This window comes from Lissotriton helveticus, chromosome 9 (genome assembly GCF_964261635.1).
Source record: "Lissotriton helveticus chromosome 9, aLisHel1.1, whole genome shotgun sequence".
NCBI lineage: Eukaryota > Metazoa > Chordata > Amphibia > Caudata > Salamandridae > Lissotriton > Lissotriton helveticus.
The window spans coordinates 638965990-638987607 of record NC_136070.1 but is presented as its reverse complement, the minus strand read 5'-3'; positions in this window follow the sequence as shown (position 1 = coordinate 638987607).

Genomic DNA, 21618 nt, shown 5'->3' with positions numbered 1-21618 from the left:
ACAGAGATGCAGGATTTCTTTTCATGCAATCTAAACAACATTGTGAGTAGATCTTTGTGACTTCTTGTGTAAAAAAAAAACTGTGGTGTCTTCCTTAATCCCCACGTCCAGGTGCCTTCAAAGGAGTTGAGAACTGCAGAGAGCTTGACACTCTGAAATGAAGCAGGCAGGGAGGCGATAAGCGCACTGTTGTTGTCGATTATATGGCTTTTCGGTAAGTGGTGACGACTTCCGCTTTTCAGCGCGTGCTATCCCGCACATGTTGCGAGCAATAAATGCTCTATAAAGAAGGAAGGGTCAACTCAAAAGGAGTGACGTGCAAGATTTATAACTGTAAGGAGTTCCCGAGCATCCACGCCATTCAGCTTTTCATTGATTTGTTTAATAGATGGTTTGGTTGGGTCGCTCTTTCACCTGCTAGCTTTTTACGAGGAGGTGAGGCCTTGGAGCATTGCCAGCACCTCTCTGAACAGGCACGGAGCTGTGGTTTGTTGTCAATCCATCTGTCATCGCCAGACGTGTGACGGGGTTTCCTAACTGCAGACGTCTAAGTGCCTCATAAAATATGACATTTGCTCACTGCAGCCGTTGGAGTCAGTCCATTCGTGCATTTTGTGGGTGATTTTTTTCACCACTAAAGGACAGTTTATCGAGCTACTTGGTAAAGACATTCAGGGGCCTAAATGCTCTGCAGCGCAAGGGGCTTCTGACCGTTCAGGGGTCCCTCAGAGCTCGGGCGATGGAGGGGGGGGGACATTCAGTCCATGACCAATTAATATTTGTGAACTATGGGAGACTCAGGTGCCCTTCATCACATTCTTCAGGGGGAACCTTTATTTTCCTTTACACAATAAGGCTTGGGCACCAAATCAAAAGCAGCCACCATTAGCGAATCAGAAAGCTAGGAAAGAGACCCACAATTGTAAATTTGCAAACGTTCTGAACTTGTGCGTAGGTGTTTTGCAAGGTTGGAAAGACCGCATAAATATGTGCTTGCAGCAAACAATAGTGGTGGTAATATCAGTGAAATCAACAGTAAAAACCAGCCTGGCAGGCCATAAAACAAGCCAGATACAGTAAAAAAACAGCCCATCCCTAATCTGGGAGACCAGCTGTTCGGGCTCTGCCAGATTGCCCGACAGACCACTCCGACTTTGCAAGTGGAATGTGTGCTCTGTAAGACCAGATTATACAAGATGTGTTTAGCATGAAGAACAAGTATCAAGGTCCAAGAAATAAAGACCCAACTGGTGCAATCTGCAAACTTGCATGAGGTCACTTTGAAGTAATTATAACTTTCACGCAGCCTCTGTCACCTAAATACTCTTATCGTGGTGGGATGCTTTTCTCAAGGTACTGGAGCAGGCAAGAGGTGCTGGATAGAACTGGTGACCATTACCGTCCCACGAGACCAGATACTACTGTACTCCAATTTGGATTTATACCTTCATATAATCGACATCCCTAACAGACTAAGCTGGTTCTATGATTGGCTATGGCACAGCCATAATAATGGCTCATACCTAGCAATTGGTACTGATTATAATGAGAAATAGCTCTATGTACAGATAAGTAATGGAGATCAGGCAAAAACAAAATAAATCAATCAAAACAAAAAGTCCTAGCCTAGCTTCCGTGCTGAGAGTTTTGGCAACACAACCCTCAGCCAGACAACAGTCGACCAGTAACAGCTTTTTTGTGTGCCGACCACATATCATGGTGTTACTTGACCTCTCCATTTGGCATGGGTAAACCTGATCCTGTGATATTTCAGTTTTCTCCTGGCCACGGTCAAAATGTTCACAATGTGCCAGTCCTGGGGGGGACATGGTCCCAGTGGCACACTAGTGGGGACAGAAAAGCCTCAAAGGAAACATTTCCTACCATTTCAGATTGTAATAGGAAAATTCTAATGGCCACCAGACCCAGAGGACAAGTAGAAGTGGAAAGTACTATAAAAAAAGTCCAAGACTGGCCTATCGTTCATTAGGATGCAGAAATGAGGAGGGTAACACAAGGAACACTCAATATTCATTCTGGTGGAGATCTTCCAGTAATCTATGAGATGTCCACTCCAGAAAAGCAGCATACTTGGGTTAGCAAACTGAAAAATAATGAGGAAGTCAACAAAGCATGGTTTCTTATTAAGGCATTCCTCATATACTTGAAAGTTTCACAACGCTCAGCTCATTGGCTGCTTGCCCCTATCAGTCGCTGCTGGACCACTCAATAGTAAGCTCTACAAGCTGCTGGTCAATGAGGTTAGGTGGTCCTGAGCTTCTGCCTGTATCTTCATTCCTATTATTGTGTGCATATTTACACAGAGAGTGTGTGCCATGTTATGTGTTCTTGTCACAAACAGATGAGGCAGCGATCTTTCAATCAATCAACCAATCAGGGGTTTCTAAAGCGCGGCTACTCACCCGTGAGGGTCTCAAGGCGCTGGGGGGGAGGTTGCTGGTCCCTTTGTGTGAAGGATCATTTGAGGAGCCAGATTCTTGAGGTCCTTCTTGAATTGGGTCAGCAACGCAGATTCCCTGAGATGGAGGGAGAGGGTGTTCTATGTCTTGGCGGGGAGGTAGGAGAAGGAACTTCCTCCAGTTCTGGTCTTGTGGATCCTGGGGACGGAGGCTAAAGCGAGTTGGGCTGAACGGAGTTGTTTGGCGAGCTAATGGAATGCGAGGCGGTGGTTCAGGTATGCTGGTCCTTTAACCTCTTTGTTTAATTATTTGGCATCCGTTAATTCTCTCCAGTAGTGACAGCGCCAAACTAGTCCTTAATTGGCTTTGCTAGTAGTCAACACACCTGTAGCGTTATGTTGTTTGTGCCTCCATTTTAGCTGTGTTTAATGCGTTGTCCTTCACAGCTGTTGCATGAGTCGATAGTAAACATAAGTCTGTGTGGCTCATTAACTTTTTGAAGAACTGTTTATGATTTAAAAATGAGTCATAGGTAATCTTTATTGTTGTCTCTTATGAAGAATTGAATTACTTTTTACTGATCGCAGAATTGGCAGATTAATTTTGGAAATAGGAATAAGGAAACTCTCTTTTGTTTACTGCGTGTCACACCCGTGAGGGTGGTTCGACTGATCAGACTTCGAATTCCAGGCTGCACCAACCGGAAGAGGAGATCCTCTTTCCGAGCTTTTCGTCCTCAGGAGGCGAACGGGTCTGATGTAATTTGTTTTGTTCAGATGTGCGTTCGACGCCCAAAGTGAGACATGACACCAATAACATCGCTCCGAAATATTCGGCGTTGCTACTTGACTATAGTCGTATCCAAAGGGTTGAACCATTTCCGCAAACTGTTTATGCACAGCGGCCAGATGCGTCACCTGAGTAGGAACACTCAGGTGACGCATTTCCACCACAACGTCAAACGTCTACCGGCCGTCAGCGACGTCATTCCTTCGTAGGATAAGACATACCACCTGGAGTAGGAGCGGGGGTGCTTTGAATAAATCACATATCTATGAAACTTGGGGTCCTGGTAAGAGAGGACAAAAACAGATGACTTACCCACCCGTGGTTGATGATGCAAGGCCATGCGGAAGGTGAGGGGCGTTAAATATCATCTAAACTCACAAATGTCTGGCCTGCCCATCCCCCCTACACCCCTTATGGTGCTGCTGGGATATGTTAGAGACCTACCCAAGTCCTACAGGTGTTTTTGCGCACTAGCACTACTTCTAGCCAAAAGAGAGGTCGCTATACACAGGGGGAGTAGACACCCACTGTCACTGAAGGGATGGATGTTTGGCATGTCATTGCAACACTAACAGTGGACTATACGCCCAGCTACAGCCCCCAACATCGAGGCCGCTAGATATTTGGTAGCCCTTTAGAACTTATTTATTTGCACAAACATCGGTGAGCTCACGATCAGAACAGGAACCCTCATCAGGGCACTGAAGGAAGCGAACTATAGGGATGATCCCTTCCAGTTTATGTTGGACTCAGGGAAAATAAAGAAGTAAACTTCGTTTTTTTTGGCTTCCATGTATAAATGTGGACCTAATTGTATTGATTGTCATTAAGGGAAAAATTATAAAGAAAGGATGAAATATATATATATATAGAATATTGTGTATATGGTTTGCTAATAGTCAATGCCCACCTCCCGAAACCAGCCACCCAAAAATTGTTTCAAATACAACACATGAACACAAAGGATGAGATAGGCATTGCTATACAGGCAAATATTCACAGGGTTTAAATCCCACAGCGGAAGGATGACTGTGATGACAGAAATAGTAATTCTTTCACATTGGTGGTGTTGTAGATTCTTTTATACCACGGTAATCTGCCCATCGCTTCCATATTTTGAAATGTTTCTGGGGGCATCCTCTGGCTCGAAACACTGGCATCTCCCATCCCATGCAGAGATCCATTCCCCTTTTCCAAACACCAAAAAAGGGTGTACCCCTTCCAGGCTCTGGCAATGACTTGCTTAGCAAGTGTGAGGCCCAGGAAGAAAAGATGGCATTGGTTTCTTTTTCCTCCGATCCCTTCCATATTGTGGGGTAAAGTCAGTTTAGGGGACCTCTGTAAGGCAAGTCAGCACCCCCTTCCAAATTCTATCTAGGGCCGTACGTGTCCATACAGTGTGTAGGAAGGTGGCTTCCAGTACCACAGTGCAGGCACATAGAGACGCCCCTAATCCCGCTCTCCCAAGCCTATGGCGCGTATAGTAGGCCCTATGTAAGAACTTGAGTTGGATCAATTGCTCCTTTGATTTAAGCTCACAACCCACTTTGGGATTTTCTCTGCCAGCGTCATCAATGGGGCCTCTAAAGTAATATTTTCTCGTGGTTTACAAGAGGGCAGTTTTGAAAAACGATTAATCAACAATTATTTTGATGATAGGGAGAGTCTGGCAAGTGTGTCCGAGGCTGAACAAGGGAAAATTGTGAGTTAGAAACGGGGTGCGTATGAGGGGGAATAAAAATGGAAAAGGCAAGGTGTAAACGAGGCCAAGATGTTTAATGGAGGTAAGAGGAGAAGGCAGAGTGTGAACGAGTTCAAGATGTTTAATGGAGGCAAGAGATTGAGAAGGACAAGTAAGAGGGGTTTAATTGAAGGAGGATATCAGAGAGGGGTAGCTGTGTGTGTGTTTGTGTAGGGTTTTGAGAGAGGAGAGACTGACAGGGCATGTGTGAAAGAGTTGATAGGAGTGTGTGAAACAAAGGATCTCAGAAAAAAGGATACGAGAAGAAGCTGAGAGTAGAATAAATGTGAAAGGAAGTTGTAAGAGATGATGGCGCAATAACAGGAAGAGAGTGAGTGTATGTGTGTGACCGACTGTGTGTGCGCATGCATGCACGCCAAGATGTGTGTGCTCACCTGAAGGAAAGTGAGCGAGGCCTAGAAAGATAGAGCAATGTGTCAGAGGAAGGAGAGAAATGTAGACACAAATGATACCATGAGCTCAGGTGAGCAAGGTTGGTGTACAACTGTGGTGGGGATGCTTTGAGCCCTTATAGAAGCAAGGGAAATGCCCACTCCTCTTATATGGATAGTAAAAGAAAGCAATTCAATGGGTCCCTCACATTGATAGGCCCCAGTGCCCCAGAACCTAGTATACCAATTGTAGGATGAGATGGAGACACAGGTGGAAAGACGTAATATGTGAGCTGTATGTGGTTAAGAAGTGGAAGGAAGATGAATTTAGAAAACTGCTCAAGGGAGGAAGGCAAAGAAGGTGGAGGCCCACGTTTCCACCAGAAGGGGATATCCTATTACAGGTACAAGCAGGTGGTACAAAACGTTGTGGCAAACCTTCTTGTACTTCCCCTAGATGGTCGAGAGGGATTTAGTGGGTGGGAGAAAGAAAGAGGAGGTCGGTGAGGAATACAGTGGATGGTAGAGGTAAAATTTGAAGACTTTAACAAAGTTTGTATACAAGCAGCGTGGTGAAGATAGTGACAAATATGTAAATAAGAGAAGACAGTGAATAGAAAAAAGAAGGTGAAAGAAGAGGAAGATGAGAAGACAGTGGGTGCAAAGAAAAATGAAAGCTGAACACTATGGCAAGAGAAGAAGGGCGAAAGAGAAAACAAAAAAACAGGGAATGAGGGAGATAATGAAAAGAGAGGGATAAAGAGGGCTATCAATCTTATAGACGGGTAACATAGAGATCAAAGGGGGCAGTGGAGGGAGGCAGCTATAGGACTGCATAGAGGACTATGTTTGGGTCGAGCCTAGCAGCGCGCATGTGAGGCATGGAGTATTAATTACATGCTTGATTCCGGTCCAGGGAAGACATGGCTTGGCAGTTCGGGCTGGACTGTTCCCATGAGGCACAGGGTCAAGGCTGATTTGCATATGGTCATGTCTGAACTGGGGTGGTGTGGAGTGCAAAAAAATGATGGATTTATGCCCAGATCACTGTACTGGGGCGAATGTATGACATTGTTCAGCATTCTGTCCATCAACTGTTGTTTTTGCATTTTTCACCCCAAGTGGGACGGGTATGCTCAGACGTGAGTCCCGTGCTCTCCACACCACTGGAGTGAAGCTATCCTGGCTGATGACAGCTGATTGTCAGGCTCCTCCTTCCAGATATCTTCGTGATTGTAGAACACCATTAGAGAGAGAAAGGGTATTTGCCAGTGAAGGCAGGAGAGGGACTCCCTGTCCCCTTTAAAGTATTAGTAAACAACAATAAGGGAGTTACACCTAGAGGATATACCCAATACTCAGTGGAGGCGGGTCTGTGTGTTAACCACAATCCAAATGAAGGACTTCCTTTGTCCTTTAGAAGACCCCTCACTCACCAACCTAGTTGGTGACATGCTTCATCATCGGGGTCCCACCCGGATAGCCGAATGCCATCCAGGTGTGCTGCGACACCTGATTACAGTGGAGCGGGATTTTGTTTTTATATGTGAAAAGAAGGGAACTAAGTGTTTATTAAAAATATTCGGTACTGCCCACTTACGTGATTTATTCTGGGGTGTAACGAATAGTGATTAAAATAATAAGGCACCTGTTGCCCAATTAGGAAGGCTGTCGGTGAAAAACTATAATAAAGGGTGTGTTGTTAAAAAGGTCTACATGTTTCTACCTATGTGTAAATTTAACAGGTTTTCATCAGGACCATGGAGTACATAAGGGACGGTATACGCACGCTAAGGCGCACCCTATCCTCGTATGTTACAAAAGGAGAGACTAAAAATGAATCTCCAAAGAGCTGTTTTCTTCTTTGATTTGTAGAAAAAAGCCTGTGGAAAAAATGAGGGAAAAGGGTTGTGGATAACGTACTAACATATAAATAACACACATATAATACACGATAAGTGATTAGTGATGTACATCATCGTTCATCAAAGATTTGATGTGAGGGACGTGTGAGGTAGGTCCCAGTACCGCGGCAAACAGCAAATTATATACCACGTGGTCGCGCACCCAGAGTATCATGGATACAGAGTTCGCTTAGTGTCGTCAAACCCTAGTGGGCGAGATCGTGGGTGTTGTGTCTCAGTAACTGAGATAGCGAAGTCGTTGTGATGGTGAAAAACGACATCGCGCAGTTAAAACAACATTCAATACGTAATCAATATGTGATTTAAAAAGGCCCCAAACTGGACATGCCACAGCGATCGCATAATAACAATAGAGCGAAAGTGCTCGATATACGGTGCATGCACAAAAATGGTGTGGGTGGAGGAAGACGTGGCGTCTTACTGGGAGAGTTACTACTCAATGCTCCATGAGCGGACTCGGGACTGGCACTTTCCTCGTTACAATCTGGTGAAAAAGTAATACACCGAGTATGAGGATATGCCAAAATGGAAGAACCCACGGATTCAGGGTTCCCCTAAGGTGGTACAGTCTTACTTGTGACAGGAAGGGAGGGCGCCGTTTGCACCTAACCGTCTCCGCGAGGGCTACGTGTGTGACTGAGCGGAGCCGCCGATGCGGTAGATGGAGGGGAAGCTTCCGGGTTGGGCGTGGTCAGCTCCAACGCGTCAACAGCGTCTAAACCAATGGGAAGGCTGGGGTGTGGGGGTGTGTGGAGGATATACATGTGACCACGGGTGGCCAATTAGAGCGAGAGCGTTCGGCATTTTGCACTATTCTATCGAGTGTGACTCGGAATACAGTTAAAGGTGGCAGATCAAAGCGGGAGCGTTCGTGGGCCGGCTGTGCATTATGCAGTGATTAGTCGAGTGCAACTCGAAATCCAGCAAAAGGGTCACTGGGTCAGAGGGTGATACTCAGTACTTAAAGCATACATATGGACGATACTAAGTAATGCAGTATGTTAACTGGATGGCAAGATTGCAGGATGGTAAACAGTGGAAACCCATAGTTTTAGCGCGGGGGAACTGATTTTGTATTGAATTCCAAGGAATATTATCGTTAATGCCGATCTTGTGTGTGGCCAGTCTGTAGACCCAACGTTGTTCTTTTTCGAAGAGGTTGGACTCTTTTTCAACTTGTTCTATGACGGTCCATTTTATATCATCCGGGCCATGTTTCATAGACAAAAAGTGCTCTGTGAGTTTTGTCATTGATTTCTGACAACGGATAGTACTCCGGTGTTCGCATATGCATAGCTTGATCCTCCTGCTGGTCATGCCAACATACCGTAAATTGCAGGGACAGGTGATTAAGTATACCACCTGTGAGCTATTACAATTGGTATGCGATCTGATAGTCCAGATTTTGCCTTCCTCCAGATTTAGTGTCTTAGTGTTCTCTGTGAGAGGACAGACACTGCAATTCCCACACTTGTAATGTCCCATGACCTTGGGTAAGCCCCATGCGTTAAGTACTGTAGGGTCTTCTACAGTTCTTTTCTTCTTGGGCCTGGTGTTGACTACATTGTCACGTATGCTCCTTGCTCTTTTGTAGGAAAGTAAGGGTTTGTCCCATTTCAAATTGTCTGTGTTGATTATCTTCCAATGTTTGTTTATGGATTTGGACACTAGGTTTGATGCGGTACAAAAAGTGGTTACGCAAGTCAGAGGTGTTCCAGCTTGTTCTTTGATGTTATCCTCTAGTAGTGCTTCTCGTGGCTGGTTCTTTGCACGTTTCTGGGATTTCTTGAGGATAGCGTCTGGGTAACCCCTTGCTTGGAGTTTAGTGGTTAAATCACCTGCTTGTTTATGGTAGTCACTGAGTTTGCTACAGTTCCTTCTGATTCTTAAATATTGACCATAAGGGAGGTTCTCTTTCAGGGGTCTTGGGTGGAAACTCTCGAATTTCAGGAGATTGTTCTTAGCAGTAAATTTGAAGTGGGTCTTGGTTTCCAGGCGCCCTTGCTCTTTGGTGATCGTTAGATCCAGGAAAGTCAGAGTCGTGGGATTCATAGCATGTGTAAATTTCAGATTATTGTCCAGAGTATTGATCCACTGCAGGAAAGCCAGGAGTGTTTCTTCCGGTCCTTGCCATATAGTCAGGACATCATCTATATGGCGCTTCCAAAGAAGGATGTGTGGCGCGAAAGGGTTCTGGTCATTTAAGATGAATCTCTCCTCAAAGTCATACACATACAGACCCGCCACGCTCGGGGCAAATGTGCTTCCCATCGATGTTCCACCTATTTGGAGGTACAGGGTACCCTCAAATTCAAAATAGTTCTTTTTGAGTGCTAGTCTAGCACATTCCAAGATAAAGTTTCTTGGAGTTCTGTTTGTCCAAACCTCTTTTTTCAGAGCATTTTCTAGTACTTTTAAAGTATCATCCTGTGGTATGCTCGTATAGAGGCTCTCTATATCTAGACTGACAAGTATGGTTTCGTCGTCAATGGTCACCTGGTTTAGTAGTTGTAGGACATTTTTGGTATCCTTCAAGTATGTTGAGGTTTTTTGAACAAGGGGCCTCAGAAATATATCACAGAACTTTGATAGAGGTTCTAGGACCGATCCAATGCCTGATACAATTGGTCTTCCAGGTGGGGGATGCTTGTTTTTATGCATCTTAGGGAGTATGTAGAAATATGGAATCTTCCCTTCGTTGTTGCAAAGATAGTTAGCCTCCTGTTTAGAAATGAATCCTCTCTCTTCACCGTGGTCAGTGAGTGATTTGATTTCATTTTTTAGTTCAGGAGTGGGGTCGTAGGTCAGTTGTCGGTAATTCTGCACGTCCCCCAGGAGGCGGAGGCATTCAGTTCTATACATAGTGGTGTCCAGTACTACCACTCCTCCCCCTTTGTCCGCAGGTTTGATAGTGATTGTTTCGCAATGTATGAGTTCTTCCAGAGCGAGCCTTTCTGGTTTAGTAAGGTTGGTGAATGGTTCCTTAGGTTGGAAGGTTTCAATATCATTAAATACTGCTTGTTCAAAAGCAGAAAGTTCCACCGGTGTCATATGCGGAGGGGGGGTGAACGTTGATTTTGGTCGTAGTCCAGTCTCATTGATGTCTTGACTCCCAATGTTCTCCGTGTTTTTTTCAAAGAAAGCTTTAAGTCTCAATTTCCTAAAGAAACCAGCTAGCTCACAATGGAGTTGGAATTTGTCGAATCTTTGTGTGGGAACAAAACCTAGCCCTTTGTTAAGGACTTGTGCCTCAGTGATTGATAGAGGTCTAGTTGCCAAATTGGTCACTAGTTCTAAGTGTTGCTCGGTCCCGCTTGTTGGTTCTTGCTCCTGGTGTGATTCCCAATCGGGTCTTCCGGTGCCCAGTGTACTTGGGCCCCTCCTGTTCCTCCTCTGTTTCTTCCCCTGCCTCTTCCGCCCCTCCATAAAAAAGGCGGCCTATAGTTGTTAGGTGGAGGTGGTGGGTGTTGGAAAGGTGGTTGCCATTCATACATCTGGAATGGTGGAGGATGGAATGGTGGTTGGTAACCTTGCATCATTGGATTGAACTGAGGCCAATTGCCTTGTTGAGTTGTTCTCCCTCTCCCTTTGCCCCGTTGTTTGTAGCTTCCAGTGCTGGAGGTGCTTGAATTGCTGCTCATTGAGCTATTACTAGGGGAGGCTGATGTTGGATCCGTTTTCATCGGTGCTGTGTACTCAGGGTCAGAGTAGGGGTATGTTTTGGTGAACGAGAATTTCTTTAAGTCCTTCTGAACTTAGATACCTTTTGTTGGGTAAGATTGTCTTTATACTCGTTAATCTCCTTGTTGAATTCCTCCAGTTTCTTCTTGTAACCAGTGATGGTGGCTTTTATCTGTCCCTCAGCGACTTGAATTTCTACTAGGATTTTTTCGGATAATCGTACCGCTGTTTTCAGGATCAACATGATCCAGTCATGTGTGCAGTGCCACGCTATTAGGGCCCAGTCTTTTCTGAAAGTGGCGTCTTCCAGAAAAATGCGTGGGGCATTGGTCACTAGTAAGCCTTTAGGAGCCATTTTGTTAATTACATATTCTTTTAGAATGGTTCCGTGCAATATAGTCCTTATCCTGTTTTTCTTGAGTTCAGTGAGTTTTTCCCACTCAGTGGTTTGTGAGATACTCTGCGAGATGTTGGTATCCGCAAAAGTTGAGAGGTCTCCCATTATAGCATCAATCTCTTCTGATGAGAAAGTGAGGCCTTGGTAGTCGCTCATATTGTCAAAAAACAGTAGTGTAAGCAGTCCAGAAGGGGGAATTGGAAACTAAAAAATTATTTTAAAAGTTTTTAAACTCTCACAGCTGTGCGCTGCCAACAATAGAACACCATTAGAGAGAGAAAGGGTATTTGCCAGTGAAGGCAGGAGAGGGACTCCCTGTCCCCTTTAAAGTATTAGTAAACAACAATAAGGGAGTTACACCTAGAGGATATACCCAATACTCAGTGGAGGCGGGTCTGTGTGTTAACCACAATCCAAATGAAGGACTTCCTTTGTCCTTTAGAAGACCCCTCACTCACCAACCTAGTTGGTGACATGCTTCATCATCGGGGTCCCACCCGGAAAGCCGAATGCCATCCAGGTGTGCTGCGACACCTGATTACAGTGGAGCGGGATTTTGTTTTTATATGTGAAAAGAAGGGAACTAAGTGTTTATTAAAAATATTCGGTACTGCCCACTTACGTGATTTATTCTGGGGTGTAACGAATAGTGATTAAAATAATAAGGCACCTGTTGCCCAATTAGGAAGGCTGTCGGTGAAAAACTATAATAAAGGGTGTGTTGTTAAAAAGGTCTACATGTTTCTACCTATGTGTAAATTTAACAGGTTTTCATCAGGACCATGCAGTACATAAGGGACGGTATACGCACGCTAAGGCGCACCCTATCCTCGTATGTTACAAAAGGAGAGACTAAAAATGAATCTCCAAAGAGCTGTTTTCTTCTTTGATTTGTAGAAAAAAGCCTGTGGAAAAAATGAGGGAAAAGGGTTGTGGATAACGTACTAACATATAAATAACACACATATAATACACGATAAGTGATTAGTGATGTACATCATCGTTCATCAAAGATTTGATGTGAGGGACGTGTGAGGTAGGTCCCAGTACAGCGGCAAACAGCAAATTATATACCACGTGGTCGCGCACCCAGAGTATCATGGATACAGAGTTCGCTTAGTGTCGTCAAACTGTGGTAAATAAATAAATAATACCTCTATTTTTGAATGTATAAATGAATAACAGATAGCTCAATAAATAAGAGTCAAGATTCGAGGTAGTAGGAGTTTTGCAGGTTTAATACAGCATAAGGACAGGAACAGGACAACCTGCACAGGAATAGGATGGCAGCGCTGCCGGGGGCAAGGTCGGAATCGGCGTAACATTTAATAACAGTACACGAATATATATACTAAAACAGTTGCATTACAATACATACGATAGGCGGAGCAGTGGGTGTGGTCAATAGCAGTCGCGAAAGATAAGGGTGAAAGTGGGTGTAACAGAGGCGTATACATAGACATGTGATGCAAACGTAACAGAATATGTCATGAATGGGGCGGAAACATGGAGGGGGCTACCTAAGGAGCCGGGACCTCTGACCTAATGGTGCGCGCAAACTGGCAATGACGTGTTACTAGGAGAAGCTGGGGGCTTCGAACTCTGTGCTAGGAGCAGAGACTGAAGTCTGGAGAGTCAGGGCGACATGTACCTAAGCAGTATCTAGTATCTGATGTTTAAAGAACATGTTGATAGAATCCAAAAGTTATCGGGGTAAAGGCGAACAGACTCTAAGACTCTAAGACTGGAGCATGCATTATTCTACATGTAGTGCGTGATGAAGAATATTAAATGACCATTAATACAGTATGTCTCTTACATGGAGACGTAAAGGCTAGACTATGACGGAAACTATTGATGCAGTTCAGTAGCTTAGGAATGCAGAGAAGGAGGGCTGAACTGATAACTAGAATCATAACATACTCTTGGCAGACTCAGAGGCAGAGCCAGGCTGAGCCGGGCACTGCGAGGCAGGAAGTAAGTGAAGGGTCGAGGATACAGGTGGGGTCTGTATCGCTCCTCAGCGAGGCCTCAGGAGACAGGAGCTGAATCTGGTGTCCAGGCCCTTTTGAGGCCTAGAAACGGGGACTTTACAATGGAATAACGTGCACACTGAGAAACGTGGCAACGTAACTTTACATAGACCTGATATTCGTAGTATTCACGAGAACTGGGAACTGACATATTAGAGGTGGACACAACTGTAATTGCGTCATTAATCGAACATGGGAAATACATATGCATATTAATCATGCGCTCATAACATATGATGGATGACTCGTAGGGACACAGAACATGGCAAAATTTACTTTTCCACATTCCCTCCTTGTCACTACGTTTCCATCAGGAAACATCAATATTCATGATACCATCTATCATTTCATACAGTATCATTTGCTCGTCTCGAATTTTCTTGGAACGGGATTTAGAACGGGGCTTGGGACTAGGAATACAAGAGGTAGCACAAATGCCGCAAATCGCAGGGCCACATTGTATACAGAGGCAGCAGCTGAATATGATCGCTACGGCAATACCTAGAAAGGACAAGACTTTCCATCCCCAAGCGGAAATTATATTCCAGAACCAACCGGACCATGTCCAGGTGCCTGGATTTTGGTGTAACAGATGGGCAATTTTATGGAGTCTGGTTATAGCTGAATAAACAGACGGCGCGTTATTTGGAATAAAAATGCAGCAACTAGATCCGATGACTCTACAGGCCCCGCCCCTATCGGCCAGTATGACGTCAAGGACGAGACGATTCTGTAAAACGACAAATCTCATAGCAGATTGCTCTTCAGTTAAGTTACCTAGAGCAGAGGCAGTCTCATTAACTACTGCTTCAAGGGTTCTGGTTAACCTACGAATTAGCTTACTATTCTGGATAGGTCCTATAAAGAAAAAGAAACCTCTATTGAAATCTGTATACTGCTCTAGAGCAGTTTCAGTATAATCGACAATGGGGGACTCCCTTCTATGTCTAATGTGTACTAGATGTGTGTTTCTATGATAATCAGATGGGGCTAGGAAAACTGGTGGCAGTAGGAAGGCAATGTAACAGGTTCCCTCCCAATCGAGGGGCAGACGAACATATGCGGTCTGACCACAAATAAAATAAGAATGACGTGAAGCTTTGAAAATAGATTTCCTACTGTCACTATACTTGACAATAGTAGTACAATCACTGTGTCCTACATGTACGGAACCATTATTTCGGACACATAATTCACCTTTGACTGGTAGTACTGAAATAGCAGGTAAGTCTGGAGTGGAATCAGACTGAACATTCAGGACCATGAAATTCGAAGAATAATTACCTAAATTGTAAACTTCATTTTCTAGATCTAACCCTGTTCTGTGGGGAAGACATTGCTTGTCTGGGAAACATGTACTGTTAAGAAAAGACATATCTGTTAAAGATGACGTTAACGTGGACCATGCTCCACACGAACCATTATGTGAAAATGGATAAGGAAAGAGTGGCAGAACTCCCTTCGGGGTCTGGAAAGGGGGGAGTCGACCACACACCCAACAATTTGTGGCATTGCTGGTCTGGTGTGAATAATGTAACATGCGGGTAAAGGAATTGTTACGCATAGCGAGGCGGTAAGAGAGTTCATGAGGAGGCAGATCACTAAACGTGTGCTCTACTGTAGCATTAGAAGACTTATTTACATGAGAAACTGGGAAATACAGATAAAACGCATAACTGGTGCAGGAAATCATAATACTGAGAAATAATATGAAACATAGAAAAACGATACATCGGATTGAGTTTTGACTAACTCTCTCACTATGGGGGTCTATTTTATACATGTCAGAAACCGGTCTAACCGTTTCACCTAGGGGAGGACTTAGACAATCAAACTGGCTGACTTATTTTACTAGACCTTAACTTGAGCTTATACTCCTGTTGCGGAGTTTTCTCTAACAGGGAGGGTGCAGTATCATTGTCTTTTGCGGGACAGTCCTTAAGAATAGTACTTTGGCAGTCCTTTGAATCCTGGGAAATGTTCTTTGAAACTGGTTTCAATCCATGAAACCTTTTGATATGCGAAAGATGCACCCAGCCTTTGCGTCCCTCCAACTTCACGGCTGTACGGGTGGCCAGGAGGACCTGTCGGGGCTCCTTCCAGCGAGGCTCCAGTGGACTTGAGCGATCGAAATTTCGCACTAGGACCATGGATCCGGGAACGATTTCATGCGGTGCCACCTCGGTATTGTCTGGAAATGCGGCGGCAACCTGTGAACGACAAGAGTTGAGGGCAGACATCAAGGAAGCTAGGTAATCTGTCAGCATATTACTTGAAACATCGGTAATACTTCGGGGTCTAGGTGTACCCCACATGTTAGGGGGTCGGCCGAAAACGACCTCATACGGGGACAGACCTGATCTGGAATGTGCGACCATGCGCATATAGAACAGGGCGACTGGCAGAGCTATGAGCCAGTCCACACCTTTCTCTTGACAAACTTTTGCAATTCGGATTTTCAGGGTCTGATTATGTCTCTCTACGAGACCAGCTGCTTCAGGATGGCGTACACAATGGAACTTCCACTGGTACCCTAACAAAAGGGACACGTGTTTCATGAGTTCAGATGAGAATGGCTGGCCGTTGTCAGAATATACGACTCTAGGGAGTCCGTAACGGGGGAAGAACTCACGAACCAACTGCTTGGCAGTGGTCGCGGCTGTGTAGTCTGGAACTGGATATGCCTCCGTCCACCTGGACAAAGCGCATACAACTACAAGGACATACTTGAAACCTCGACATCGCTCCATCTGAATGTAATCCATCTGGAGGACTTCAAAAGGGTGGTCAGGGGGCTGGAACCCACCTTGTTCCACCGGGACACTTTTACCTGAATTAAACTGGCAACATATCATACAGGTACGGACTTTCTGCTTGGCTGCAGCTCGTAAATGCTTGTTGAACCAAAGGTTCTGGATAATGTCTAACATTGCTTTTTCTCCTAAATGTGCTGGACTATGTGCGGTATTAATAATGACTTGAACCATAGAGTCGGGGAGAAACCATGTGGCTCTACCCTTCGTTAACCATCCTTGATCTGTCTGGACCCCTCCTTGTTCGGACCATTTCTTGATTTCATCGGGAGTAGCATGTAACTGGATATCTATGACATCTTGAGTAGGGTCTTTAACTGTCATACATGTAGTCCGATCTGGAGTAGGTGTCTGTGTCGGATTAACTGAAGTGTCTGGAGTCTGAGCTGTAAGCTTGGCTGTGCGATCTGCTAGATCATTACCTTGGGAAATAGTGTCAGTAACTTTTGTATGTGCTTTGCACTTCATGATAGCAATGGATGTCGGTAAATGTATGGCATCTAACAGAGCCTGAATGAGGAGACCATGCTGAATCTTGGTTCCATGAGAAGTCATGAAACCTCTCTCTTGCCAGAGCACTCCGAAGTCGTGTACAACTCCAAATGCGTAACGTGAATCTGTGTAAACATTAACTTTCAGGTTCTTGGCGTGTATGCAGGCTTGAGTCAGAGCAACTAGCTCTGCTGCTTGAGCAGACAGGGTATCAATACGGTGTGTCTCTATAACGTCGGTGTCAGTAGTCACTGCATACGCGGCTACTAGTTCTCCTGTACTAGTTCTCATGCATGAACCATCCACATAAAGTGTCAGGTCGGGATCTGGTAATGGAATATCTGTCAGATCTTATCTTGGCTTTGTCATGATGTTAACTACTTCCACACAGTCGTGTGTGGCAGAATTCGAAGTAACTGATGGTAACAATGTAGCAGGATTTAAAACGTTGCAGCGTCTGATTTCTATGTGTGGCTGGAACAGTGTCAATTCATAACCTGTTAAACGTGCAATTGTCAAGTGCTGAGTTTGTGTTCGGTTTAAAAGAACTTCCACGGAGTGTGGAACTTGTACTGTCAGGGAGTGTCCTAATACTATGGAATCACTTTGTCTGATAGCTAGTGCAGTGGCTGCAACTGACTTGAGGCACGCAGGCAGAGCCTGGGCTACAGGATCTAATGTGCTCGAAAAATAAGCACAGGGCTTGTACTGTCCTGCTTGATCTTGTGTGAGGACAGATAATGCTGTACCTTCACGTTCTGTGACGAAAAGTGTAAAAGGCTTACTGTAGTTCGGTGTTGCTAGAACTGGAGCTTGACATAGGGCTTTCTTTAACTCATTGAAACTGAGTGTATGTTCAGATGTCCAAGGGAGGACAGTCGATACGGCTGCCTCCTGTGTCGTTAACTGTATCAGTGGCTTGGCTAGAAATGCATACTGAGGAATCCATTGTCTGCAATAAGAAGTAAGGCCAATAAAAGCACGTACCTCCTTCTGGGTCTTGGGCTGAGGAAGACTCGCTATTAACTGGATACGGTCTGGTGTCAACTGCCTACCCCTCTTGGACAGTAAGTGTCCTAAGTAGACCACTTGCTGGACACAGAATTGAAGCTTCGAAGGGGACACCTTGTGTCCCATCTCGGCAAGGAAATACAAGACTGTAAGGGATGCTCGCTCGCAAGCATGTTCAGAACGGTCTGTGATCAGTAGATCATCGACATACTGGAGCAGGGCAGTGTTAGTTGGCATGTGAATGTTGTCTAGTTGTCTCTTGAGTGCTTGACTGTAAATACTAGGACTTTCTGTGAAACCTTGAGGAGCACGTGTGAACATATAGCTCCTTCCATTTAAACAAAATCCGAAAAGAAACTGGCTGTCTGGATGAATGGGGACACTGAAAAACGCGTTCTTGAGGTCTATGACTGTAAAAAATGAGGCTTCGGAATCAATGACTGTCAACAGGGAAGAGATATCTGGGACAACTGGATACTGGGGAATAATACATTTATTAAGTTCTCGGAGATCAATCACTAAACGATATACTGGAGGTGCATTTGGATCAGTACGTTTCATAACAGGAATGATCGGAGAATTACATACATTGGAGTCAGTTTCCACAACTACTCCTTGAGCCATGAGCTCGTCAATAATTTTGGATAAGGCTGCTACAGCCTCAGGTGGCAATCTGTACTGCCTGATTCGTGGTAACACTACACCTGGCTTGAGAGTCACACGATGGGGTGTGATTTGCATAAAGCCAACATCAGTTGGACCTTGCGCCCATAGATGCTGCGGAACATTAGACAATCTGGGATCAAAATCTCGTAATACATAGTGACCCTTGAAGTCACGTAGGAACAATCGTATTCCCTCTGGGGAACAGCATATAACTGCACCTAACTCTTTCAGTGTTTTAATGCCTAACAGATTTTCTGGACATGACTTAGTAAGTAACAGATCAGTAGTGCGGGACAATGGACCTACTTCTAGAGTAACTGGCTTTGATATTTCATTTACAATAGGTTTTCCTGAAAATCCAAGGGAAACATTTCTAGAGCCTGAGAGCGGAGCCCCTGGAACTTCGGCGTGACTGATGGTGGTCCTACTTGCCCCTGTGTCAATCAAAAACTTCCTATCTTTCCCTAATACTTGACTGTGAACATAGGGACCTTCTTGATCTACAGGTATCTCGATGAGAGGCAAGCCTACCTCCCTCTCTAGGCTGTTTCATGAATATGGCTGATACTCTGGATACTCAGACTGTGCATACTGGTACATCTGCTGTGTAACATGCTGTGTTGCAGCGATAGGCTGCGGTGCTATAACTGTCTGTGGTGCATTCTGTGACTGAGGAGTCTGTGTAACTTGCTCTTGTCTAGGCGGACGTGGTCTTTCTTTAGTCTTACCGGTAGCTATGTTGTGTTTCAGAACTGCACACTCGTTTATAAAATGACCTGGCTGTTTACAATAATTGCAGTTCCCTTTAACGGGAGCTGCAGGATGACTGGCTTGATTTGTACCCCTCTTCTGACTGTCTTGAGGAACAGATTGTGCAACTAGTACTTTCATTTTCGTGTCTTTCATACGTTTTCTCTCATGTTCTTGCTCTTCTCTGATTCTATTCTGGTGATATTGAAGCATCTGTAACATCTGGGACGGGGTATTAGCTTGCCAGGTACTTTCGACTTTCAAAACTCGGTTTTTAATTTGTGGACTTGAATTCTCGACTAGTTTAGTAACAAAAAGATGAGGGTATGATTCGCTACTTGTCTTGAGGCCACTGTTTATGGTAAAACATTTCTCAAATCTGGAATAATAATCACTAATATCTTCATCTTGTTTCTGTTTACAGGCTGAGATTGCATCCCAGTCTTCTTTTCTAGTTGTCAATAACCTAGGCAAAACTTGTATTAATAATTCTGGTAATTCTTTACATTTATCTCCAAGACCGGTACCTGGTACTCGTGCCTTGTCTTCAGCTTCTAGAACTGCCCAATCGATCTTTTTCTCTCCCACCTCCCATTCTTTTTCCTTGAGTTTCTCATATACCCCTGCGGGCAACATGACTTTTAACATTTTAATAATATCTGGATACGTGTATTCTCCCATACGGAGCATGTCTTTTAATTCTCGGTGGAACCCTGCTGGATCTTTATCATGACAGGGAATTAACTTTTTCATCTCTAAGAGTTCCATCTTTGTGATCGGGGTGTAAACAAACACTCGTTGCATTTCACCACCCTCTGTCTTAACTGGATGCACTTCTCGTAACGGATTCTGTCTGTCTATGTAAAAGGGTTTACTTTCTGGGGGTGAGACATGAACAAAATGCGGGTTCAAAAACATACTATATTTGTGGCGCTGTTCTAGAATGACACTAATTAAATCGGTACCTAAACCTTTCCATCTATACTGGAGTAACTCGTTCAGGACATCGTGTAACGGACCTGGATCAGAATGTTGACCCTCATACAATGTAATGAGGTACTGGATCATATACATACCCACCAGTCGCTGCTCGGCTGGGGGCAATTTCAGAAACATTTGTGCCACTATTTCGTCTGGAAAAGTGGTAGAATCAGTAATCCATCGGACTGCTGATCGGACTAGTTCTTGTTCATGCATGGTACTTAACTCACTATAACCGATTCGTGATTTCAGAATGTGATCGGTAGCTTGAAATACTTGTTCCAGAGAACCTTGTTCTGGTGCTGGATGATGAAAAATTGACTTGTGTTCTAAGCGCAAATGGCGATCTGGAAATCTAGATTTTCCTACATACGCTATTCTGTCGGGATTCTCGTCCTCTACCTCTTCTGTAGAAGAGTCATTTTCTTTCTCGCTTACTTGTGCTTCTTTACGTTGTTCGTGTACCCTTATTATTTCTTTACGGATTTTCTTGTACATACTCTCTATACTACTGATAGTCTTGTGCTTACCCTCGGCTATATTATCACTCCACCTTGTCAGGACTTTCATTTCGGCTCGATCTTTGGTCGGATAATCTTGTTCCCTTATTAGACAATTAATCAGAAACTTTAATATCATGAGCTGGACTTCAACTTTTCGTTGGCACATGACGTCACTAATACTTTCTGGATCATTCCCTGTACGGATGAAACGATATATTCTGTCTAGATCTTCTTTCATATCTGGTAGGGTGACTAGATACTCGGTCACCTTTCTCACGCGTAATGAATATAAAACCATACTATCCTCGCCTGGGACTGGATCATAGCCACATTCATTAAGGGCTTTTCTTATTTCTGCAACAGACTGATACCTGGGCGTACGCTGTGACGCTTGTGCATGTAATTCGGCTAACGTTAAACGCTTGTGTGGCGGCGGGGTTTGAGGAGGACCTCCCCCTGCGGCCCCTAAACTAGAGTCGTCTACTGATGCTCTTCGTCCTGGCAGAGTGGGAAATGGAAATGTAGGCTGGACTTGTATGGCGGGCTGGACCGGGGGTACCGTAACAGGTACTCCGGTGTCTGGAGGAGCGGGAAGTGCCTGATTTACAGGGACTGGCGGAGCAGGAACAGGATTTGCATATTCTGGGACTGTGTCGTCCAAATAGGACGAAATGAAAATATCAGCTGCGGTCGGTTTGTGACGTAGCTTGGTCGGAACTAATGGTGGCGGGAAATTACTGGATGCCTCTGGGGTCGCTTTTGGCAAGCCCTGGGCAAGAAGAGGATACATACCCTTAATAAGAGCATGCCTCTGTCTGTCTGTCTGTTCGGTTTTGACTCGATCACCAATCTCGATTAATTCCCTTTCCTGGGCTCGTTCCAAGGATTCTCTACTTAGTTCTGACTTTCTGATTTCTTTTTCGGTTCTTTTATGAGATTCTTTGCGCCATAACTCGATGGCATCTTTCTGTGACTGTCTGGCTTTCTTTTTCCATAATGCTTCTTCTACTCGCATGATGCACTC